Below are 22,152 nucleotides of genomic sequence, written 5' to 3' on the forward strand. Positions count from 1 at the left end.
AAAGACTGTGGAAAAAGTAACCTCTATTATTTTTTGAATATTTTGCCAAATATACAAATACTACAAAACCTAAGCTTTCTCAATATCTTTCAGTTCCAGTTGACAAAACAAATTTGTTTAATTAAATATAGGAGCTCCATTAAAACATTCTTTCCACAAGTCAGGATCTTCAATAGCTCAACTATAAATTTTAAAGTATATACGTGTACATACATACTATTTGAGTTCTCCATAGTTTTTTTTTAGTTCCTGTGTGGTTTTGTAGAAATAAATTTCAGTGTCTTCCATGTTACATCAAACATTTATTTCTCACAGTTCTGGAAGCTGGAAGTCCAAGATCACAATGCCAGCATGGCTGGGTTCTGGGTTGCAAAGCATTGATTTCTTGTATCCTCACATGGTGGAAAGAGAACTAGGTAGCTTTCTGGCCTCTTCAAACAAAGACACTAATACCATTTCTGAGGACTCTACTCTCATGACCTAATTACCTCCCAAAGCTCCCACCACCAAACACCATCACATTAATATTATGATTTAGACATATGAATTTTGGAGGGATATTTAGTCCGTAACAATTATTATAAACTAAACTTCATCCTTTATTCAGATTTCATTAGTTTTTTTCCCAATGTTTTTTTTCTGTTCCATGATCTCATCTAGATTTCCACATTACATTTAGTCATTATGTCTCCTTAGTGCCTCTGGTCTATTAGTTTCTCAGTCCATCTTTGTTTTTGATGTCCTTGACAATTTTGAGGACTACTGGTAGGATATTTTATAAAATATCCCTCAATTTATATTTGTGATTTTTTTTTATGATTACACTGGGGTTATGGGTTTCAGAGAAGAATATCATAGACATGAAGCGCCTTTCTCATCACATAGTATCAGAGAGCATGTGATATCAACATGACTTATCATGCAATATTAACATAACACTGGTGATGTTAATACTGATCATTTGCTTAAGGTATTGTTTACCAGATTTCTCTACTGTAAGTTACTATTATTTTTTTTTCCATACTTTATTTTTTGGAAGAAAGTCACTAAGTCCAGTCCACACTCAAAGAAGAGTGAATTAAGCTCCTATTCAAGATTGGGGGCTGATATTTACATACATTATTTAAAATTCCTATGTAAGGAAAATTTTGTCCTTTTTCTCCCATTTATTCATTCTCAAAACAGATGTAAATCTATCATCAAACTATTTGTAAGTGTAGTGCCAAGAAAGGCAGCTTTGGCAGCATTTATTGAGCTGCAATTATTTAAAAGAAATCCTGCACTCAGCTTTCAGATTTTGGTTTCTAAATAACATTCTTCAAAAAATCAGCATGTATACATGCGTGTGTGTGTATATATATATAAATATTAGAACAGCAGCAAGTAATTATATTGTTTGAGGCAGGAAGTTGAAGGAGTTACTTCATGATCTTTTCTATTTTCTCTGTAAAGTATAAGGTAGTTTTAGGAAAGAGTTGAAAATGATACCAAGGAGAATAGGAGAGCCATCTAAGGACTGGGGGGGCGGGGGGAGGACCACTGTGCAGTGTGAGGGCCCAGCTGGAGAGGAAAGCCAGTATTTATATGTAATAGAGGTAATCAGGGTATGATGTTTACTTTGAGAAGCTCCCAGCTTATAAACATGGAGGAGGTAGAGAGTTGGGTTGATCTAGGCATGGGGTTACTCCAGGTGGGTCCTCTGTTGGTTAGAGTAAAAGTTAAGCAGCAATGACAAAAATACCACAACACACAGTGGCTTACATAAAATAGAAGTTTGCTTCTCTCTCACATAATAGTCACAAGATGAAAAGTCCAGGTTGGCCAGAAGTCTTGAACCCATGAGTTTATTCAGGAACCTAGGTTCCTCCCATTCTGTCCTCACCTATGCAGTCAAAGTTGGTTACCTTGTTCATCTGTGTTCTAGCTTATGGGTAAGAGAGAAGAGAAAGTCTAGAACAAGAAATTTTCTTTCTAAAAAGAAAAGTAGAATTCAATATCACTTCCTCTTACATTCGGTGATGAGAACTTAGTCCTATGACCACTCCTAAAGGATACTAGAAAATACAAAAGAGAAAAGGGATTGGCATGGTGGAATCTGCAGTCTAACAAGGATATCAAAGAAGGACAAGGAGGTTAATGGAGGAAGAAGTTTCAGAATTAACCCTGGAACCTGGACTGAATCAAGGGGTAAAGAGAAAAACTCAAGAGACTGTGTAATAGAGGAAAGGGAACAATAGGTGTTTGTGGTCAGAAAGCAGAGTTTCAGATTTCAAAGGTGAAGTTCAAGGTGATAACTAGTACTGGGATATGGCCACAAGAGTTTGAGACTGATGTGCAATGGTGGTAAAGATTATTAAAGGATACTGCAGAAATTTTCATTATTCACCATTCCAGGTATCACCTAACTATGGGCCTGTCCTAATGTTATAAATTAGAGTAAGAAACTTATTAAAATTTTTACTATAGCCTCTCTTTTTCACTTAGCAAAGTTTATCCTAACTCGTGGGATTGACTGAATACCTCTTGTAGGTCCTAAAATTCGAATGGATAAAGAGAAATTAGGGATCACATATATGTGAGTACCCTGACCTCTTGAGTTGGCACTTAGTTGCCACTGCCACCAAGTGGTCAGTGAGGAGAACTGCGTTTGGTGCTAGAATCAATTGCCAAAGATGCATTTGCCTTTCCAAGACCCAACTTTCAGTCTGTGGAGGTCTATCAACTCCACAGAGTAATATTTCTGTGACAGCTTCTCAGTGAAATGTGCAATGTGTCAATCCATTACCTGAGAAGTTACATAAAAGGTATAGTAAGTTCACAATTTTTTCTTTGACAATATGGAAAAGGTTGTTTTCAGAAATACACACACACACACACACACACACACACACACACACACACACACACGAAACTCCAAAACATTGAAAAACAGAAAAAGTAAGGATATTTAGTGATACTATCTTTATAGACAGACATGAGTCTTTATATCCTTGCATGGATGTGGATGGACATTGCAATGTGACAAATGGCATGAATATACGCAGGAGAAGCATCAAGAGCATTACCTGCTCATATACCTTTCACCTTTTTTCTGTATAATGGAGCTATTTTTACTCAATGCATAAGGACACTGTACTTTTGAAATACCCGTTTCGAAGACGAAGTGATGAAAATGGTCAGAATTGAGAAATACATAGTAAACTAGAGGGATCTCTCCAATTTCTCCTTGACTTTATTGTTTAATAAAACTAGGCGAAAGTAAAGATTGGAAGCTGAATAACTACCTTTACTTATTTAATAAATTCAACAATTATTTATTGAGCATTTACTATGGGCCAGATAAAGCTTGCATTCTAGTGGACTGAGGTGGATAGTATTACCCTTGAGTCACAGATAAAGCTGAATCTCAGAAATATAGCAAGTACTTGATAAAAAGTAGTTTTAGGCACAAGTCTGTCCTACAATAGCACCTGTCATTTTTATATTACAGCAAGCCCTCAAATAACATCCTTTTTGTTCAATGTTGCTTCTTTATAACACTTCCTGAAATCTATCGTTTTTGTGGTGCTTGGCATTGTGACTAAGCTTGAAAAAGAGCTCTCCTCTATGCATGCCACATTTCTCAAAAATGAGGATAAAAGGGGATTAACCAGTATTTTCGGTTATTCATTCTCATTTTTGACATCACCATGGCTTCTGAATGACTTTAGTAAATGTTAGATGTGATTTTTTCAAAAAGCCAATGAATATAATTAAAATTGATCAATTTACTTCATTATTTTAAAATAAATGTTCTTATGCTGATTATAAAATCACTCTGAAATATGGCTGGCACCAGTAGTGGAAAAAAACTTTTAATCATTTAGAAATTTGGAGCCATACAATACAAGACATTGATGTAAAATGCAGCAGCCATGAGAAAGTAAATGGGGACTTACTAATAAGCAAAGTTTTAAAGAGTCTAATTGATTGGCAAGGCACGATTGTCAATTGTTCTAAGAATTCGTCTGAGGTTTCTGAATAGCAAGTCTAGGTTTTATACGAACTACCCTAATAATTTTTTTTTAATTTCAAAGTATATGTTATATAAAATAGTATTACAATATAAAGGTACAAAAATGAAATATGTTTGAGAAGTAATGGGTTAATGCAGTTCTTCTCAAAGCCTTTAATGTATCAATGTGCATTATGACTCTCAAAAAGGGTATGAGGGAGTTATATAGTATGTGTCCCAAACTCAGTCATCTATTGCCACAATAATTCTGGATGACAAACCATGCCAAACTTAGTAGCTTAAAACTATCATTATTTATTCTCACAGATCTGTAGTTTAACTGAAATGGCTCTGCCTTAAGCTGTAGGTCTGTGGATGTGGGTGTTCCACACTTCTCTCACTGTCCTCAGCCTAGCAGGCTAGCAGAACATGATCCTCTCAGGCAATGACAAAGGTACAAAAGAGGCTGAGAAAATATTTGATATCTCTTAAGTCCCAGTCTTAGAACTGTCTCTCTAATCCATGTTCAACTGGACAAAGCAAGTCACAAGGCCAAGCCCAAAGTAAAGGGTTGATAAAATAGGTTCTTTCCATGATGAGGCCATTGCAAGGAAGTGTCTCCAGGGAGAGGTAAAAGAACTGAGACCAATAATTAAATCTATCATGACCATAAAACCCTTTTTTTATAGATCATCTCACAGCGATAGTGTTCTGCAGAACACACTTTCAGAAACATTGCAATATCTCATTGGTTCTTATGCAATGCTCCTGTTAGTGGGCATATCACCCAAAATATTATCAAATAGCAGCATCTTGAGATGCAGCAGTCTGCGAGATGTTTTAAAACATCGTAATCTAAATGGGCATCCACTGCTATAATCCTGTAAGAGAAAGATTCTTCCTGCTAATGGAGTTTTATTAAGTCCCTCCTATTGTCACAGCTCATTAAGAATTCAACCCCTAGAGTGAGTGTGAACACTGTGTGTTCATTTTGGAGAGAGAGCACTACCCCATAGCTTCAGCCAGAATACTGTAAAGCATTTTGGAGAGAGGTAGATCCTCCTATAGGAGTGGGTGATTAGGACTCAGTTCCCAGAGGCTGAGCTGACAGCAGGTAGATTGTGGAGAGAAGTGACATCCCAGCCCAGGCCAAGGTCCTCAGAAGAAAGCCATGCCAGATCAGTATGGAGATGTCTCTTAATGAGGAGAAATAGACACCAAGACCCAATGAGTGCTCTTGCAATCCATGAATATACATGTGTGGAGAACAATGAACCTCACTCACATCAGAGTGTTTCATCAGTCATCAATCATTCCTTCTGTTACTTTTATAAGACCAGAATCAATGAACTCTACCAAAATTTCTTGAATCAGATGAAAGTTTATCTGATAAGCAGAGTCAGAAGTCTGTATCTAGAGTGGCACAAAACCAGATCATTAGCAGCTCCCCTCACTCATCACCAGTAACACTAAAGTGGTTTGTCACAAACCTCAGCCTCATTTCCAGATGAGAAAAGAAAGCACTCATATTTCAGGGGCAAGGTTTTAACTCTGAATTACAGCTCCCCAAGCACTCTCTAAAGCAGGTGACCTCATCAAAAGAACTCACAGTTTAGAGTAAGAACTGGGTGAGATTCTATTCCTGGTTCAGCCTCCACTTCACCATCTATCATTTATTTTAACTTTTATCTCAGTTTATTAGTAAAAAGGGTTAACACCCATACTGTGTACCTTCTACAGTTATTATAAAAATAAATAATATATAACACTTTTTAAAGTATATATAGAAGTGCCACCACAAGATGAAGCCACATATCCTCCATCGACATCTACGGAAATTGTCAAACATAAGCAAGGATACAATTAAATCTCATATAATGACATTTTCCTCAATAGCGTTCTCTAGCACGGGACTTGTAGCTATCAGTGCCTTGTAAAACACAGTGCAAAATATTGAGCTCGAAAAAAAATTGGTTTCTTAACTTTTACAATATGACAACTACAAAAAGGGATTTATTCCTCCTCATTTAGAGTACACAATTAGTTAGAATTTGATTGTCATCATCATCATCAATCACTGAAACAAAAAAATTGAAGTGGCAAAAATTATTACTGCAGAGACCTCGCACTTTTTAAGATGGATGCCCCCAGGTGAGAAGTGCAAGACAAGCCACCCTTGACTTGACTTGACTTGAAAAAGATTCAAAATCTGGTCAGGGGTAGAAAAGCGAGACAGGGAAATAAACTTCAAGAATCTAACTTGGAGAAAATGTGAGGTATATGACCCCATAGTGGACTGCATTTTTATATGATCAGAGAAATATACAATGCTTTGTGACAAGAGTATCACAGTGCACATTTTGATAACAGATAAGAATCAGCCTAAGGGATGGATTGGTGGTTATGTTTTTTGTTATTTTCCTTTCCTCAAAAATGCTATCATGAAATCTCACCAGTTACACTTACTAACAATCCCACATCCTTCTAAAATCTTAGCTACTAAGTCTCCCACTTTGAACTCTCTTTAAATTCTCTCTAAATTCCATTCCCCATACTCATCCCCTTGGTTTTTCTTCGATTATAGAGCACATATTCATTTAGAGACAGTATCTTTTTTGCATAAAACTCTAACTCTAAGGTTCTAAAATGTGTAACCAAATGACTCTACACTTGCTTTTAAACATTCTGATCTGTTGAATTTTGGAGCTAATTTCTCCAATCTTTCAAGTTTTTCTGATTTTTCTAGTTTAATGTATAAGTATATATTTCATCATGCATTCTGACCACTCAGATTATCAAAGGAGGAAAGATTCTGAAAGGTATTATAATCATCATTAATTACCACAGGGACCACTTATTGAGCACTCACTACATGCCAGGCCTGGTTTAAGTGCTTTTGCAAAGTCACTCCCATGAAGCCTCCCAGCTACCCTAGGAGGGAAGTATTACAACCATCATTTTATAAAAGGAACAACTGAGGATTTGAGACATTAAAAAATTTGCCCGAGGTTATATGCCTAATAGTCAGTGATGATACTGGAACAGAATCAGGGCTATCTTCAAAACCCTACCAGGCTCCCCTGAGAAAGAAGTGATCCAACTCCGGCTTTACTTATTTGCTAAGTAGCTAATGAGGCCAATAGATTTGATCAAGGGGAAAACATGAAACTTGTGGTTATTATCAAGTAGTTTTGCTGGGTTGAGTTAATAGTTTTGAAGACACTCAAGAGATTTAATGAAGATAAGCCAAAGTTTCTAAAAAAAAAAAAAAAAAAAAAAACTAATTCCTTGGTGGTATTACAGGTTTCTTCTTCCTTTTTTCTCTCTCTCTCCCTCTTCCTTTGAATCTTTGAGACATCGATAAACATTTGCTGAAATAAAAAAGAAGGTCGGATTTTTCTTCCTTCACTCCTTTGCCAAAAGTACCTACAAATGTTCACAGGAACCTGTGTGACTACTGAAGTCACTTGGAAAACAAACAAACAAGCTCCTCCAGAGCAGAGATGTTTTAACATTTTGTTGTTTACAACCTCCAGGGCATGCAGCAGGCGCTCAATGAAGATGTGTTGATTGTATGAAGTGTGCTTTACGAGGCAAGGGTTAGCCCGCTGTTTGCGGCTGGGCTGATTTTTCCTATTGTCACTACCTTTGGAAATGGAGAAAAGGTTGGCTCTCAACTTGCTTCAGACAGGTGTCGGAAATCCAGACCCTCCCACTCCCCCGCCCACCTTTCCGCAGCTGGAACCAGGGGCATGCAGTTTTGCTTGGAGGGTTTGTCGGCTAGGTTGACAGTCCCGCAGAGAAGGACGTTCGGGCTGCTTGTCACCGTGTCACTCCACGAGGGAAGACAGTGAGCACTCACGTGACGCTCTGCACTCTGCAGGCCGGGGGTGCGGCGGGCAGCGCAGGGGCGTCATCCGGCGCGGGGTCCATCCGCTGCACCTCCCAAGAGCAGGTCACCTCCAGGTGCCCGATCTCTGTGAGCATCTTCTCTCCAGCCCTGGAAGGTATAGAGTGTGCTTCTGTTGGGGGCGCCTGCGGGATGGAGCCGGGTGGGGGCCGGCTGGTTTCATACTCAGTAAAGAAAATGGAAATACAGGTGGGAAAAGAAAGGCAAGAATGGCTCTCGGGAAGGAACAGCCTCAGCTCAGAGAGCTGGAGCACCACGGTGGTCTCGCACCGGGTCTTTCCTCGAGTAAACAGGCAGAAATAGAGTGGCGAAGGCGAGGCAGTGGTCACTGGCTTGTTTCCTGAGTTCTTTTTCTAAACTAGACCTTTTCTAAACTAGAAAAGCCAAATACATTTCCTCACCCACGTAAATTCCCGTGTCCCGCGTTCGCGCCTTTGGGCGGCCTTCTGTGAAGCCCTCTTCCCACTTGGTGAACTTGATATTATTCATAAATCACTTGAAGCTTGCAATGTCATCTGAACCCCTCCGATGCCCTTAGGAAGTTAGCAGCTGTCAAAGAACTGGGGAGAGCAGGAAGGAGGGAGCGTGGGCTTTTGCACATCAGCCTGGGGCTTTTTAGAGCCTTTGAGTGATTCTTTCTAAAAGTTCTTTAGCAATGGAAAAGAAATGTGCTTTTTTCTAAATGTGCTTTTCTCTTAATAAGGTTTTGCCACAAAGTCTGATATCTTTATTTGTAATAGAATCTTCCTATTAAAATGCCCTTGAAGCTACTACTGAAGAAACAGGCATAAATATGAAATTGTTTCTATTTGATACACAGAAATCTCATTGAACTTGGCTCAGTGCAAATTTAGGGGTTGAGTGTTTTCAGTGAATGTTTTCTAACTTTCTAATATTGAATTTTCAACTTAAATAACCTGTTTGTCAGTATAACTTGGTAGAGATGTGGAGAGGGAGATGACTGACTGGATATGACTGGATTTGCTTGATAACTAGTTGTTTGTATTTCATTTGGATCATGATGTCTGTTTAATGTCACAATTGAATTGGCCTTTTGCAGAGCAGACATGCCCTCATCGATCATCTCTTGGCTATGACAAGATAATTACAAGGGCAAAGTTCTTTGATTCTTAGCCTAGCACAGGTTGTTAAACTGCACACAGCAATCTAATTCCAAGAAAAGAGTTCTTCTAGCCTGGGAAACAAAGCACCATCAATGCACAGACCACTTAATGTTCTGAAATATTAATGTTAAACAGAGATTGAGTAGGGAAGGAAAACCATCAGGCACTTTAAAGAAGAGCCAGGAATAGTCATGTGGGTCCAAGATGCTGTGAGAGAACCAATTTCATTTTTAGTATCAACTTGGCTTTCTTCAAACACCAGAAATGGATTTTGGGGAAGGACTATTGCAATAGAGAGTGATAAGTCCAGTTTTGAGAGTCAAGCCTGTAGCACTTAACACAAGTGATGGGCTAACTGTATAGGGTATAGCAATTGCCCTACCAGATGCCTCCAAATCCCCAGCTTACTAGGTTAGTCCCAGGGTAGGGTACAGGGCTTTCCCTACACCTTTGGAAACCTGTTAGATCTGATGGCTGGGACAGTGGCCAGAGGCCCTAGGTGCACTGGGCAGGACAGTCATAGCTTCCGCTCCACAAAAGACACAGAATAAGAAATACTCTTGTGCCCTGAAGACACCAGGATGCCTCTGCCTTTCACCATGAAACCCCTCCCGGACCATGGCAGTCCCTCCTGCAACCCAACTGGAAGGAACCAAAAGCCGTTGCTCACCTTCTCTCTCAAACTTACCCTGAATCCCTTGTGCATTTATTTTTAACATTCTGGTCCTCAGAAGTGAAATGAAATAAATATAGGTGGGGAAAATTGAGGAAAGCTGGGGATGGGGAAAGAAAGCCTTCTTTATGCCTCAGGGCTGAAGAAAAACTTCTGTTTTAAGCAATGTTTGGGTGCTCTATTTCATTAAGTCTTCACAATAATTATGTAAGGTAGAGAGTATTATTCCCACTTCACCAATAAGGAAACTATCAGTGGGAAAAGTGAGGCTCAGAGAGGTTGGTGACTACTTGAATTCACACAGCTAAAAAGTGACAGGGCTAAGATTAGACCCTAATCTGTCTGATTCCTCCAGGAAGATAAGTATACTTTTCTTGTGAAGGCTGGTGAGAAAAACTCGAGTGGCTTTGTTCTCACTCTCCATCTCCCATCTTTCCTGAGGAGGAGGAGCTTGGGCTAAATCTGCCCAAAGCTATGCCCCAGGGGCATGTATAGAAATCTAAGGACTCTTACAGACATACCGGGCCCCACAGGCTGCTCTGCTCCCTTCCTTCCCCTACCCCTTCTCTCCATCTCTGTACTCACTCCTCTGATCTCAACTGTCAAACGCTAGGTTTCCTGAATCATTGACATGAGTCCTTTCTCTCCGAGGATACACCCTTTCACATCATGCCTGAGTTTCTTCTTTCTATCCCACACCAACACAAATGAGGATGTTAAAAAAAAAAAAAAAAAGCCTCCAAATAGAGCAGATGATGCACATATAAGGACCCAAACTAAGCATGGCTTCAAGGTCTGCAGAATCCAGGGGCTGGTGCTTTCACACAGCTGGATCCCCTGATATAGTGGGAAGGGGGAGAGGGTGAATGAGTGGAAATGCTTGGGCAGAACTTGGGTCCCTCTGTCTTGGGAATGGGCAGGAGGAAAAGGAAATGGGAGAGACAAAGAGAGAAAATGGTTCTTATCCAGGGAAAACTTTATAATTACAGAGAAGTTTTTAAAAATGAGACTTGTCTATGGCCATGCCACCCTGAACGTGCCCGATCCCATCTGATCTCAGAAGCTAAGCTGGGTCGAGCCTGGTTAGTACTTGGATGGGAGACCACCTAAGAATACCAGGTGCTGTAGGCATTAAAAAAAAATAAAAATGAGTAAAATAGTTGCTGACATAATGACAGCATTTTTTAAATTTCTTATGACTTACAGCTAATTACCACACAGCACAGTACCAACTGTGTATTTCATTAACTACAAGTCCAAATAACTTTGTGTTACCTTTAATTAAAATAAAATTTTAACTCTTTCTATGTACTCAAATCTAATAGAACTGTTCATCGATCCCAGATTTGGCATGATTATCATATCACCCATTGTAATAAACATTGACATGTGCAAGCATGCGCGCGCGCGCGCACACACACATACACACACACACACACACACACAGAAAATCATGTGTTTCTCCTGTAACTCTCCCATTCTAAGAGACCTAGATTGAAACCTTGCTTCATGGCAAGAGTTTTATCCTTGGGGATTTATATGAAGTATGTGAAACACTGGCAAAGCTTTTGCCAAACTGAACTCAAGTCTCATAAATTTAACTGCTAATTACCCCAATTTTGAAGTTTGTAAATTAAGTACCATTGCACTGCAAAGCATTAAAACACTGAATTGTCATCAATTCAGTTCCACCATGTCCTAAATATACCCAGCATCCTAAACTTTCTAAATAATTGAGTTACTCATTTTATAAGGCTCTGATTGCTCGATTTTATCAAGATGGAACTTAGTTTGGTTTTTTTTAAGCCTATAGACATATATATTATATAGGCTAATGTATTTGCAAAAGTATACTTGCATGAATAATGCCTTTAATCATGAAAATGTATTGCCACTTTTTTAAAAGGTCTAGGCAAACTTTTTCTCCAACTAAATTTTTTTAGAAATTTAAAAGAGAAGTTGCTTTTTGGGGGAGAGATTATTTCATAGAACAAAATAAAAACTTCTTTTCAAATAGAAATGGCATAAAATTATATACTATTAAAGTATTTTTCTGCATAAATTCCACTTAAAGTATTTTATATTTTTAAAGCTAGAAGGAGGATTTATTTATAAAGTTTGTTCTGTATAGAGAGCTTCTATATCAGACACATGTCATGTTCTCAAAATATTTCTTAGTTCTTTTCAAGCAGCAGTGATAATCTATAAACACAATGTCCAAGCAGGTCTTAGGAGCATTTTTAGTCTCCTAAAGAGAGAAGAAACATTTCAGGGGGACTGTATGTGATTGTTTCCACCATCCTTTCAGATAAGGTCAAAGGTCAACCACACAGCCTTGGAGCAGACAAAGCTGGGTTCAATCTTTGGAACTACCACTCACTAACAGGGTGACTTCAGCAATGTCTTTGTAGCCTCAGTATCCCATTTGTAAAATGAAGATAGTGGTACTATTTGCCTATGAGTGTTATTATGAAATCAAATGAGATAATGTACATAAGGAGCTGAGTATAGTATCTGGCACATTACATTCTATAAATTTTGCTTATTATTATAATTTACATTTTACTTCTCTGTGTTGGCTTTTGTATCTTTCCTTTTTTTCATGAACATTTTGGAAGTAATTTTGAATTTGTATGTATTTCTGGACATGTGATCTCGGACCCTCTTCAACCATTGGAAAGGCTTGTTTTTAACATGTGCTGTATATTTATTTTTCTCACTGGAGTCACAGGTGTGTGTGAGTGTGACTGCTCATATATGTATCCAGCTCATGGAGACATTAAGCCTGATCACTTTGTTGACTCATAAATACCTTAAGAATTGGACATTAGTCATGGGTAAATACTTCATTATGGCCATTCTTGAAGAGAAATCCACCGTGTCATTCATTATATGGAAAAAGTTATATATCTAATGCTGGCAACTTACACCCAAAACCATCAGCTGTTACAAGATATATACAAAAAAGATAAAGTTGTGTGCCTTCACTCAGACCATCTTGACTCTCACTGGTATTTGAGAGTTAAAAGTGAGAGGCAGACTGGTAGAGTGTAAAAGATGAAGTCTTTCTGTTCTGTCTCCATACACACAAATGTCGTGGGCTGATTATTTCCTTCTTGCATTGAATTTGGGTATTTATGTGCTTCAGATGAGTCTGTGTCCATCCTTAGCCACAAAGATGTAAAGGGGAATCTAGATTATGTTAGAGCAATAACGATAACTATTCTTCTCTTACTGTTGATTAGTTTAGCAGTGAGCATGTGGCACAGTTCCAGTCATTGATGCTCGGGAGGTCTGTAGGAAAGGCCATTTGGACAGGATTACACATTCTTTAAAATGTCCACTAAAAAGTGCTGGTTTCTTTTCTGATCTTTGTTGTGGTTCTGTAAGGATGTGGTTTTGGAGCTGCTGCACCCATCTTGTATCCCTGAGGGGAACAGCCTTGGGAAAAAGCTAACCTGATGTCAGTGGCCACAATAGAGAAAGATGATAAGAACCTGGAATCTTGATGTCCCCATTAGGCCACGGAAATAAACAATCTTGGAAATACCACCCTATCTCTGGACTTCCCTGTTATGTTTAAGCTGTTTTGGATCTTCTGAAACTGGCAGTTGATGGCAACCCAAAGGATTTACATAACTGTCAAAGAAAACCAAAGCAGAAATCTCTTGCAAGAAACCTATCCCTTAGGAGAGCAAATGGGTTAAGTATTATGCTAGAGTCTATTGTTGCCTTGGTTCAAGGGATGCAGATTATCTCAAGGATTTTTAACCAAACATGCTGTCTATTTTAACACCTTTTTGAAAAAAAATTTAACCCTCTATATGCTTGTTAATCCTTTTTGAAAAAAAATTTAACCCTCTATATGCTTGTTAATCCTTTGTTCTTTACTAACGATTGGCTTTAAATATCTTGTCAAGAAATATGTAATATTTTATACTCACGTGAAAAATTTTAAATCATTTATTTTTGCATATTTTATGCCATTGAAGTGACTTTGTCTTTTTCATGTATTTATCTCTTTCGTATATTTATTTCTATTTTATTGTTTCCTTTTTGCTTCTTTTTATATTTTGCTCATTTTTCCATGTACTATTTTGATCTCTTTTGCTTTCAGAATAGTTTATCTTTTAAAAAAGAGTGTATGTGTATTTCCACTTTCAAAAAAGGTATGGAGTAGTGGAAAACACATGAAATTTTCTGTCAAACTTTGTTTTAAATACTGGTTCTATTGCCTACTTTCTGTGTAGCTTTTGGCAAATTCCTTACCCTAAAGCAAAAGGAATGGTAGTGGGCATGTAGGATAGTTAACTGTAGAACCAATCCAAAAGCAAATGAAGGGATTAAAATGGCATGCTCTATGTCCTGAAAATTTTTAATTATATGCCTAACAAAAAATTGGAAGAGGAAAAAGGAAAGAAGGTACGTGATAGAGTAAATCCACCTATGGTCTTATATGTAATAAATGTGAATCAAAGGACATATTATTTAGCTGACAAAACAAGTATTTAAAATACAAGAACATTAAAAAGTACAAAGCTAAAAACTAAAAATATAATATGTTGACCAAAATTGAGTAGTGGAGGGCCAGAAGGGAAGGAGGAAGGAAGAGAAAATATACTGTTATCACTGCCCATATTAAAAAACTAAGAGATAATGTCAAAAGAATTAAAATCTAAAAGTAGCATATAAAATTAAACATAGATATGGATCAAAAATATTGATCTTCCTAAATGCATTAAAAAGCAAATAAGATAAAAAATGAAAAACATAGGCAGATAAATATATTTCATATACACATGTGCAAGTGTATGCATGTAACAGAAAACGAAATGTAAAAGACTTCTAAGATTCTTTCTTATGCAAGATAATAAACCCCTTTCGTGTTTAAGCCATCATGTTGGGTCTCTTGAAACTAGCTGTCAAGGGCATCTCAAATGATTCGCCTACCAGATAAAGGATTCCTAACCAGAAGCCCCCTGCGAGAAACCTTAATCTTCCTTCCAGAGCAAAAACCAAACATATCTGTTATACCTGACATCTAGTGTTTGAGTGCTCAGTTTGATCAGCCCACACTGGGGGTTTAGGGAGGAGTGGAAAGAGTTTATTCATCTGGCACCTGTAATAATAGTGCTGCTACTGAGATTGTTTTTATGCCGTAGATGTTACATTTCTGAGCAGTCATCCTGAGTGGAGTTGGAAAGGTAAGTTAATGTGAATCATTAACTGAGGCTTAATTTAGGAGGCAGCTTTGAAATGCATGATGAAAGACTAAGGAATTTTGTTGAGTTGGGCGAGGAGGCTGCCACAAGGAGAGGACATGGTAGACCTACAGGAAGAGAACAGAACACAAAGAGGGTTTGACTTAATAGGACACAAAAATGTGTGAGGAGCAGGAAGTCTCAGGGGCCATGAAATTAGAGTCTAGGATATAAAATTAGATGCAGTTTATATGGGGAGTTGTCAGGAGGGATAAGGTTGGAGAAAGAAACTGTTAATTCAGTCAGTAAGCATGTGTTGAACTTATGCTTTGTGTTTACAGTAGCTTACAGTTCGGGGGAAGGGGAATAAGAACCCCAAACTAAAAATCATGAGATATGTACAAAACTTGAGAGTATAGAGGGAAGTGAGACTCAACAACACTAGGAAAAATCAGGGGCTATTTCTCCAAGAAAGTGAGCCATTCCTAAAAGGAGTTCCTCACATCAACAAAGAGATGAAGAAGCTTTTGTGCAGAGAGAACACAAGCAAAGGCACAGATGTAAAATTAATAGTAACAGTAACAATAACCAACACTTATTTCATAGTTACTATGTGCCAGGTGTTCTACCTTTACCATCTCATCTCCTCACAAGGATCTTATAAGTTGTATTATTCTCATGTAACATGTGAGAAACCAATGTCAAAAGAGGTTAATTAATTTGCCCGCATTCTCAGTACTGGTAGGGTAGAAACTGGATTCGGTCCCAGCATCCCAGGCTTACACACGCAAACACCACTGGCCAGGTCTCCTTAGAGGACTAGGATTTTTCCAGAGGCCAGGCCCCAGTTTGAGGAAAGCAGCTCTAGTCACAAGCTGATGCCCAGTACTGGAACTTTTTTCCTTATGGTCACCTGCTCTTTGTTTTTAAAGTCTTACCCCTGCAAGGAAGTGTTTAGAAGGAAAGTACCAATCAATTTTATCTCAACTGTATTAAACACCTATAAAACCTTCTCTTGGTGGTAGCCTTTCTGTTTCCAGCAATCTTCTAGATACACAGGAGAAAAAGAAATTATGGAATATGGTGGTGGGAAAGGGGGAGTGCCCCCTTTCAACTGCAAACACTTCTTTAATTGACCATCTGAAATCTTAAAGCGACACAGTGTACTTGTGTAGAGGCAAGTCTCACTGAGCAGGAGAGGAGGCAAAGATGGGGCTAGCAAATCATTTTGGAAAAGGAAGGGAAGACCACAAAGTTTGAAGGAAAGAGCCAGGCTGTTTTAACAACAGATATCCTCATATTATTGGAAATTTGGTAGGCTAAGGGCATGTTAAGGAAATCTATTAAATAAATTAATATTTTTTGCCCCACAAATTTTATTTGCCCCACAAATACTTTAAGGACTATGGGCATAGAACTGTGAGGAACTGTGGAAGAATTAAATAATAGCTAATATTTATGAGCAATTATTCTATGTCTGGCACAGTGCTTTACATGCATTATTTTATTTACTCTTCAAAACAACCCTCATGAGGTTTTATCCCTCATTCTACAGGTGAAGATTTTAAGGCATAAAGTGAAGTAACCTGCCTAAGGTCACAACTAGTGTCAGAGTCAGGATTCAGTCTTAGGTATTCAGGCTCCAGCGCTTACACTCTTAATCATAATACAAACCTCTAAGTCCTCCTAGCTTCTTTGTGACATTATTTTAATATATTAGTGGTTTCAGGAATATTTTCTGGGCTATGTGTGGGTTCATATCAAGCATCCTTTCCCACAAACACTTTTTATCCTAAAAAACCTGGGATGAAAACCAAATATGTGCTCAAAAAGAAAAAAGAAAATAAGAGTTATCTTGTTCATATAAAACTACTTAAACTAAATAATGCTGACAGATTTTCAGCAACTAACAGCCTCTTTTTTCTTTCTGAGATGGGGACTCAAGCACCCATGATTTTTTTTAATTAAAACATCTTTGTTTTTTGTCTTCAATGTAGAATAGTAAGTGATACGTATATGAATTGCTAAATTTTTATTTGGACCACAGCTTAGAACAATTGGTACTTTTCAAATTAAAAATAATAATAAACAAGCAAATGAATTATTATCTTTGATGACCAAGTTAAGGATTAGCAGTTCGAAAGGCCTTTGTTTTTACTGTATTAGATTTCTGACTGTCAAACTAAAATGTTTCTTATTTTATAAGCATTTGACCTATTCAAAAGAAGTATAAATTACCTAAGGGGTTCCTTTGTTAAATTCACAATCCTGTCTTGACATCCACTCAAATATAATAACTTTTTTATCATAAAACCTGCAACAGAATTGAATAGTAAATATTTCATGCTTCCTTCTGGTATTGTACCATTTGAACAAATGTATATTTTCTTTGATATTTTGGACATTAGTTTTATGTAATCAGTACCTATCAGTGGAACACTGAATATTGACAGAATAAGAAATTCTTCCACAATTTTATTGCATTATATACATCACACCCAAGTTTTAGGACAGCCAGAGTTTGATTCAACCCTGAAAATTCCAGTATAGATGGTATTATGTTGGTGATAGTGTTTAGTCCTAGAAAGGTTATATCAGAGAGTTCTTTTTTGCCTTTGCCCTTACCTTTACTCTCTCCCCTGACACACTCTCTCCACCTCTCCACTTCTCTCTTCCTGTCTCTCTCTTTCTCTCTCTCTCTCTCTCTCTCTCTCTCTCTCTCTCTCTCTCTCTCTCTCTCTCTCTCTCTCACACACACACACACACACACACACACACACACACACACACCACTTCCAAACAAAAGCACCTTCAGTCTCAGCCTGCCCCACCCACACCTGGCAACTAGATTCTCCCAGGAAAAGCCATTTCTACTTAGCATGAGAACAGTCTGGATTCAATGGCATATATTGACTATTCTTTAATCCACCTCACTCGTCCCCATAGGAAAGTTTGTGGTGCTGATGAAAATTCATATGCCTTGACACTGGTATTTAACAAAAGTCCATAGTTGGTTGAGTAAAGCCTGCTAGTGTGCTTTTAGAATGCTTACTTTCTCATTAATTTATCAATTACAAAACAGATCAGTGCACAAATTGGAAATTAATTTTAATGATATATTTTATTTAACTCATTAAAATTATTTCTATATATAATCAACATAAACTGGGTATTAAGGAACTATTTTATATTTTTTATATACTTAATCTTCAAAATCCAGTGTGTATCGTATACTTAGAGTGCATCTCAATTCAGAAATGCTGTGTTTCAAATGCTGAATAGCCTTCATGTGACTAGTGGCAACCACAGTTCTGGAGAAAGTTGAATTTCACATACATACTCTCCTACTATATTAGGTCATAGGAAAAATGATGACTAAAACATGACTCCTTCCCTCAGTGACTGCGAAGTGCAAGAATTCTTTTGAGCTGGTGACCTTTCCGGCGGGTAGAGGGCTAATAGCCTAAATGTACCTTTCTGTAAATTAGAGACTCTCTCTTACCCCAAGTCACTTAATTCCCATCTGTCAGAAAATGAACATAATATGCTAACTTTATTAAAACAAGATAACCCACTACCAACTGCCAGAAAACTTTTAATAAATATGTAAACCTAAGATGTCTGCAAAGTAAACAAACCACCCTCCCTTAGATGTGGCAGCTTCGAGCAGTACATAACCTGCACAATTGTATCAGGAGCCCTGCTGGTTTCCTTGGCCTAATTCTGGCCATGGCACCTTCTCCTTTCCCCAGTTCCATTTCTGCCCACACTCCAACCAACATCAAAACAACAAGACTCTAAAACTGCTTCAGAAAATCCATTGTGCCCCACCCCCACCCTGATTGTAGCACAGATTGTGAAGACGGGTGCTTTTTTGGTATCCCAGATTCCTTTATCTGTATCCCCTCACCCACATGCTATCCTTCAAGGAAGGCCAATGGACAACCTACACTTCTAAAGAACTGTCTCCATCCCTCCAACAGATTTTTCAGATTCTAAAAGCTAAGCAAAACGAGGACATTCTTCTTAACAAAACTTGCTTTCAGAGATGGTTCAGATGGCAATCCTGAATCCTGCATCGTACATGTCCTACAATACTTCCTTTTCTCAGTGGTTTTCACATTATAAGCACCATGTCCACTATAGAAAGGAAAGTCTACATTCTCAGTCAAGTTAATTACAAGCATCACCAAGCAAGTAAGAGGAAAGGCATCTTCCTGGAGCTGCTGAATGTTGCTGTTTAAGGGGAAACCCACCTTGCCTTTGGTTGTAGCCCTACCAGACAGGCTCACCAGTGGCACTTTCTTCCTTCCCATTCCTCCACACCTTTGCCACATAACATTGGACTCTCTACTTAAGTTGATTCTTAAAGTGTTTTCTATCCTGCTACTCAATTTTAGGGCATAATTACTGAGTTTGCCACATATTAGAAGTACTTATATTTAGTTTATATTTATTTCCAGAAGGCAACAATATGGCCTAAGACTGAATGTTAGTATGATAAATGATACTTATTCTCTAGTAAATTTCATTGTGATTGAAGTAACTAGTAATAACCTTGTTTTTAAGTGTGTCTTCTTCATTTAAAGCCGAGGGAATAGTATAGCATCTTGAGTTTCTAATGTAATACTTTGCTGTATTTTTAATAAAATAAGTAGAACTGATTTATCCGTTAAACACAAAAGCCACAGTGTCCAGGACCCATGATACTTTAAGAAGCTAATGAAAATGTCTTAATTTAAATGTTTAAATGTTTTTTTAATTCAAAAAATATATATAAATAGAATCCAACCTGGATTATATTTGTCTTTATACCAACGCAATTGTAAAATAGAATTTTTAATATTTTTTTATGAAGGAAGGGGTTTATGAAAGCAAAAGTGTCTAGGATGCATGCAAGTAATGACACAGCCCTACAGCAGTTGATACCACAACTCCCATGAACAGTCTTGAAAATACTCTGTTCTTCCTAAGCAAAGAGTACATTTCCTTCAGAATTTTATTCCACCTATTGTTAAAAAAAAAAAAAAAAAAAAAAAAACTTCTCTCTCAAAATAATGAACTGGAGTTTTTTTTTAAAAAAACTCTTTTTCTAAAGAATTTAGAAAAAGAAGGCCTAAAAGATCTGGACTCTCTAACCTGTTCTCAAATTCACAAAGAACATTCCCTCAGCTAATACAGTTCAAGGTCAAAGGAGACTTTGAACGTGAGAATTTAAATGTTAGATATGCTTGAGCTGAGGAAAACTAACTTTTATTCACACATTTTGAGAGTGATTCATGAATGAGTGGGATAACATGTCAGACTGTATCCCAAACCTTAATCGCTTATCAAAAATTAAGCATTTACTTAAACCAAATTCACTAAATACAACTTCATAACAAAGTGAAGTTAAAGTTAAAAGAAAATCAATAAGTCAGGTAAGTATTAGCATTATAGCCTCTATAAGCCTAGATCACTTTTGATGTTGTGGAATGTGTGAGTTGAAGACAAAGAAATGTGCTTGGCAAGGGTCCAGCAAGTGTGTGAGGCAAGAACACTAGCAAAGGATGCAAATCTCTTAAATTAAAGGCAAAACAAATTTGATTAGCAGACCTTGAATTTCGGTCAGCATCCCTTACCTTAGCAATGCTTGAGCAGTCTATGTGCAGAGACTAAAAGGTACCGGAACGAAAAAAAGCTGCCAGAACATGAGCTTAAGCAGGATCCAGGAGCTTCAAGACACCTGGAGGTCAGGTGGATGCATCAGCAAACACGAGGCAGCTGGGGAGTGCTGTCAAAGAGCCAAAGATGATGCTTAATGAAAGTTGAGACTTGGCTAACCTGCAGCAGCCACACCTGGGGCATCATTTTTTGAACAAGGGCGTGAAGAGTTTGAAGGATTGAGTTGTGGAGCAGCTGTAGCTACACAAGCTGAGCCTACAGCAGCCCTCAATCACCATCAGTGGCTTCGTTTCCTCAGTATTAATGGCAATCTGAGATGTCCCCATTACACACAGAGTTGGTCTCCACCAAATTATAGCTGGTTTTTATATAGGCTGAAAATCCTTAAATATAAAAAGGTTGAGACTTATGTAAAATCACATGATTTCCTAAGGCTGCAAATTCTGAACTGTAAGATATATTTTATTTTATAATCATTGTCACGGGAAAATCATTTGAAATCATTTGAAATCATTTGAAAAGATAATTAAAGATTATGTAACCAAAACACGTACGTAAAAAGTATTATGGAGGTTTGTAAAACAATTAATAAAAGTATTATTACTTTTCTGGATTTTGTATTTGGAAAATCTTTAGCTTTTTAAAATTTATAATGTGCTGTCATGTCTTTTCTCATTCTAAATAAACTTTGCACTTAAATTTGTTTTTGTACTTTTGTTTTTTCTTGAAGAGCACTCCTCTCCATTATATAAGCTAAAGAACTCACGAATTCTCCTGCATTTGTTTCTGTCTGCATACCTACAACTAGATGTGAGGTCCAATTCCTTCATCATTTTAGTGGAGAGAAACTTCTCTCTGGTTAGAAAAAAAAAGACAAATGAAGGAAGCTGTGAATGTTTGGGATAAAAAGTGAAATACCTTTGTACCAATCAAGGGTGAGCATAATGTTCAGTTGTTTAGGCTGCACTGATTACAGTGTTTGCCTACTCCTTATCCTAAGGAGTATAAAAATGAAGTGGTAGGTATGTTTAAAACACACCTAATTTGGCCATATTTTTACATCATTATCACCAACTCGTGGTGTATTCATCGTTAGGATAAACTCCACAGTCTTATCTCTACAGCTTCCCCTTGTTGCTTAGAGATATATGGAAAACTGAGAAATGAGAGGTGGAGTGACCCCTAGAAGATTTTCCTTCTGGCTGTGAGAGGCGATCAAGACTGATTTTCCCATGTCTAGATCAATTCATTGTAGCCACAGTCTAGACGATCAATAGATAGAAACGGGATCATGGAAGTGGTCCCCCGCCCTCTGGCTTTCTTTATTGTCTAAAATGTGTTGAGCTAAAAACTGGTACTGCATTATGTTAAAATAATAAACAAGAAGTGCATTGTACTGAAGTGGCCCTTGGTAGCCTATGTAAACAAACCAAAAACCTGAGCCAGAGTCTATGCATTGAATCTGAGAAAATAACACTTAAGAACAACCAATCACAAAGAACCAACTAGGCTTTCCTAAATAGATGACCTTAAGCTATAGCCAATCAAATAATTTCCGTGCTTTGCTTCTGCATCTTCTCTTTAAA

The 22,152-nt window shown here is 37.6% G+C and overlaps 1 pseudogene; it reads left to right on the plus strand.

Moving 5' to 3' along the window:
- Positions 1 to 10,713: 10,713 nt before the first annotated feature.
- On the plus strand, positions 10,714 to 10,832 carry LOC111740173 (annotated as a pseudogene).
- Positions 10,833 to 22,152: the final 11,320 nt, after the last annotated feature.

Source organism: Pteropus vampyrus, unplaced genomic scaffold, assembly GCF_000151845.1.
Source record: "Pteropus vampyrus isolate Shadow unplaced genomic scaffold, Pvam_2.0 Scaffold58, whole genome shotgun sequence".
Lineage (NCBI taxonomy): Eukaryota > Metazoa > Chordata > Mammalia > Chiroptera > Pteropodidae > Pteropus > Pteropus vampyrus.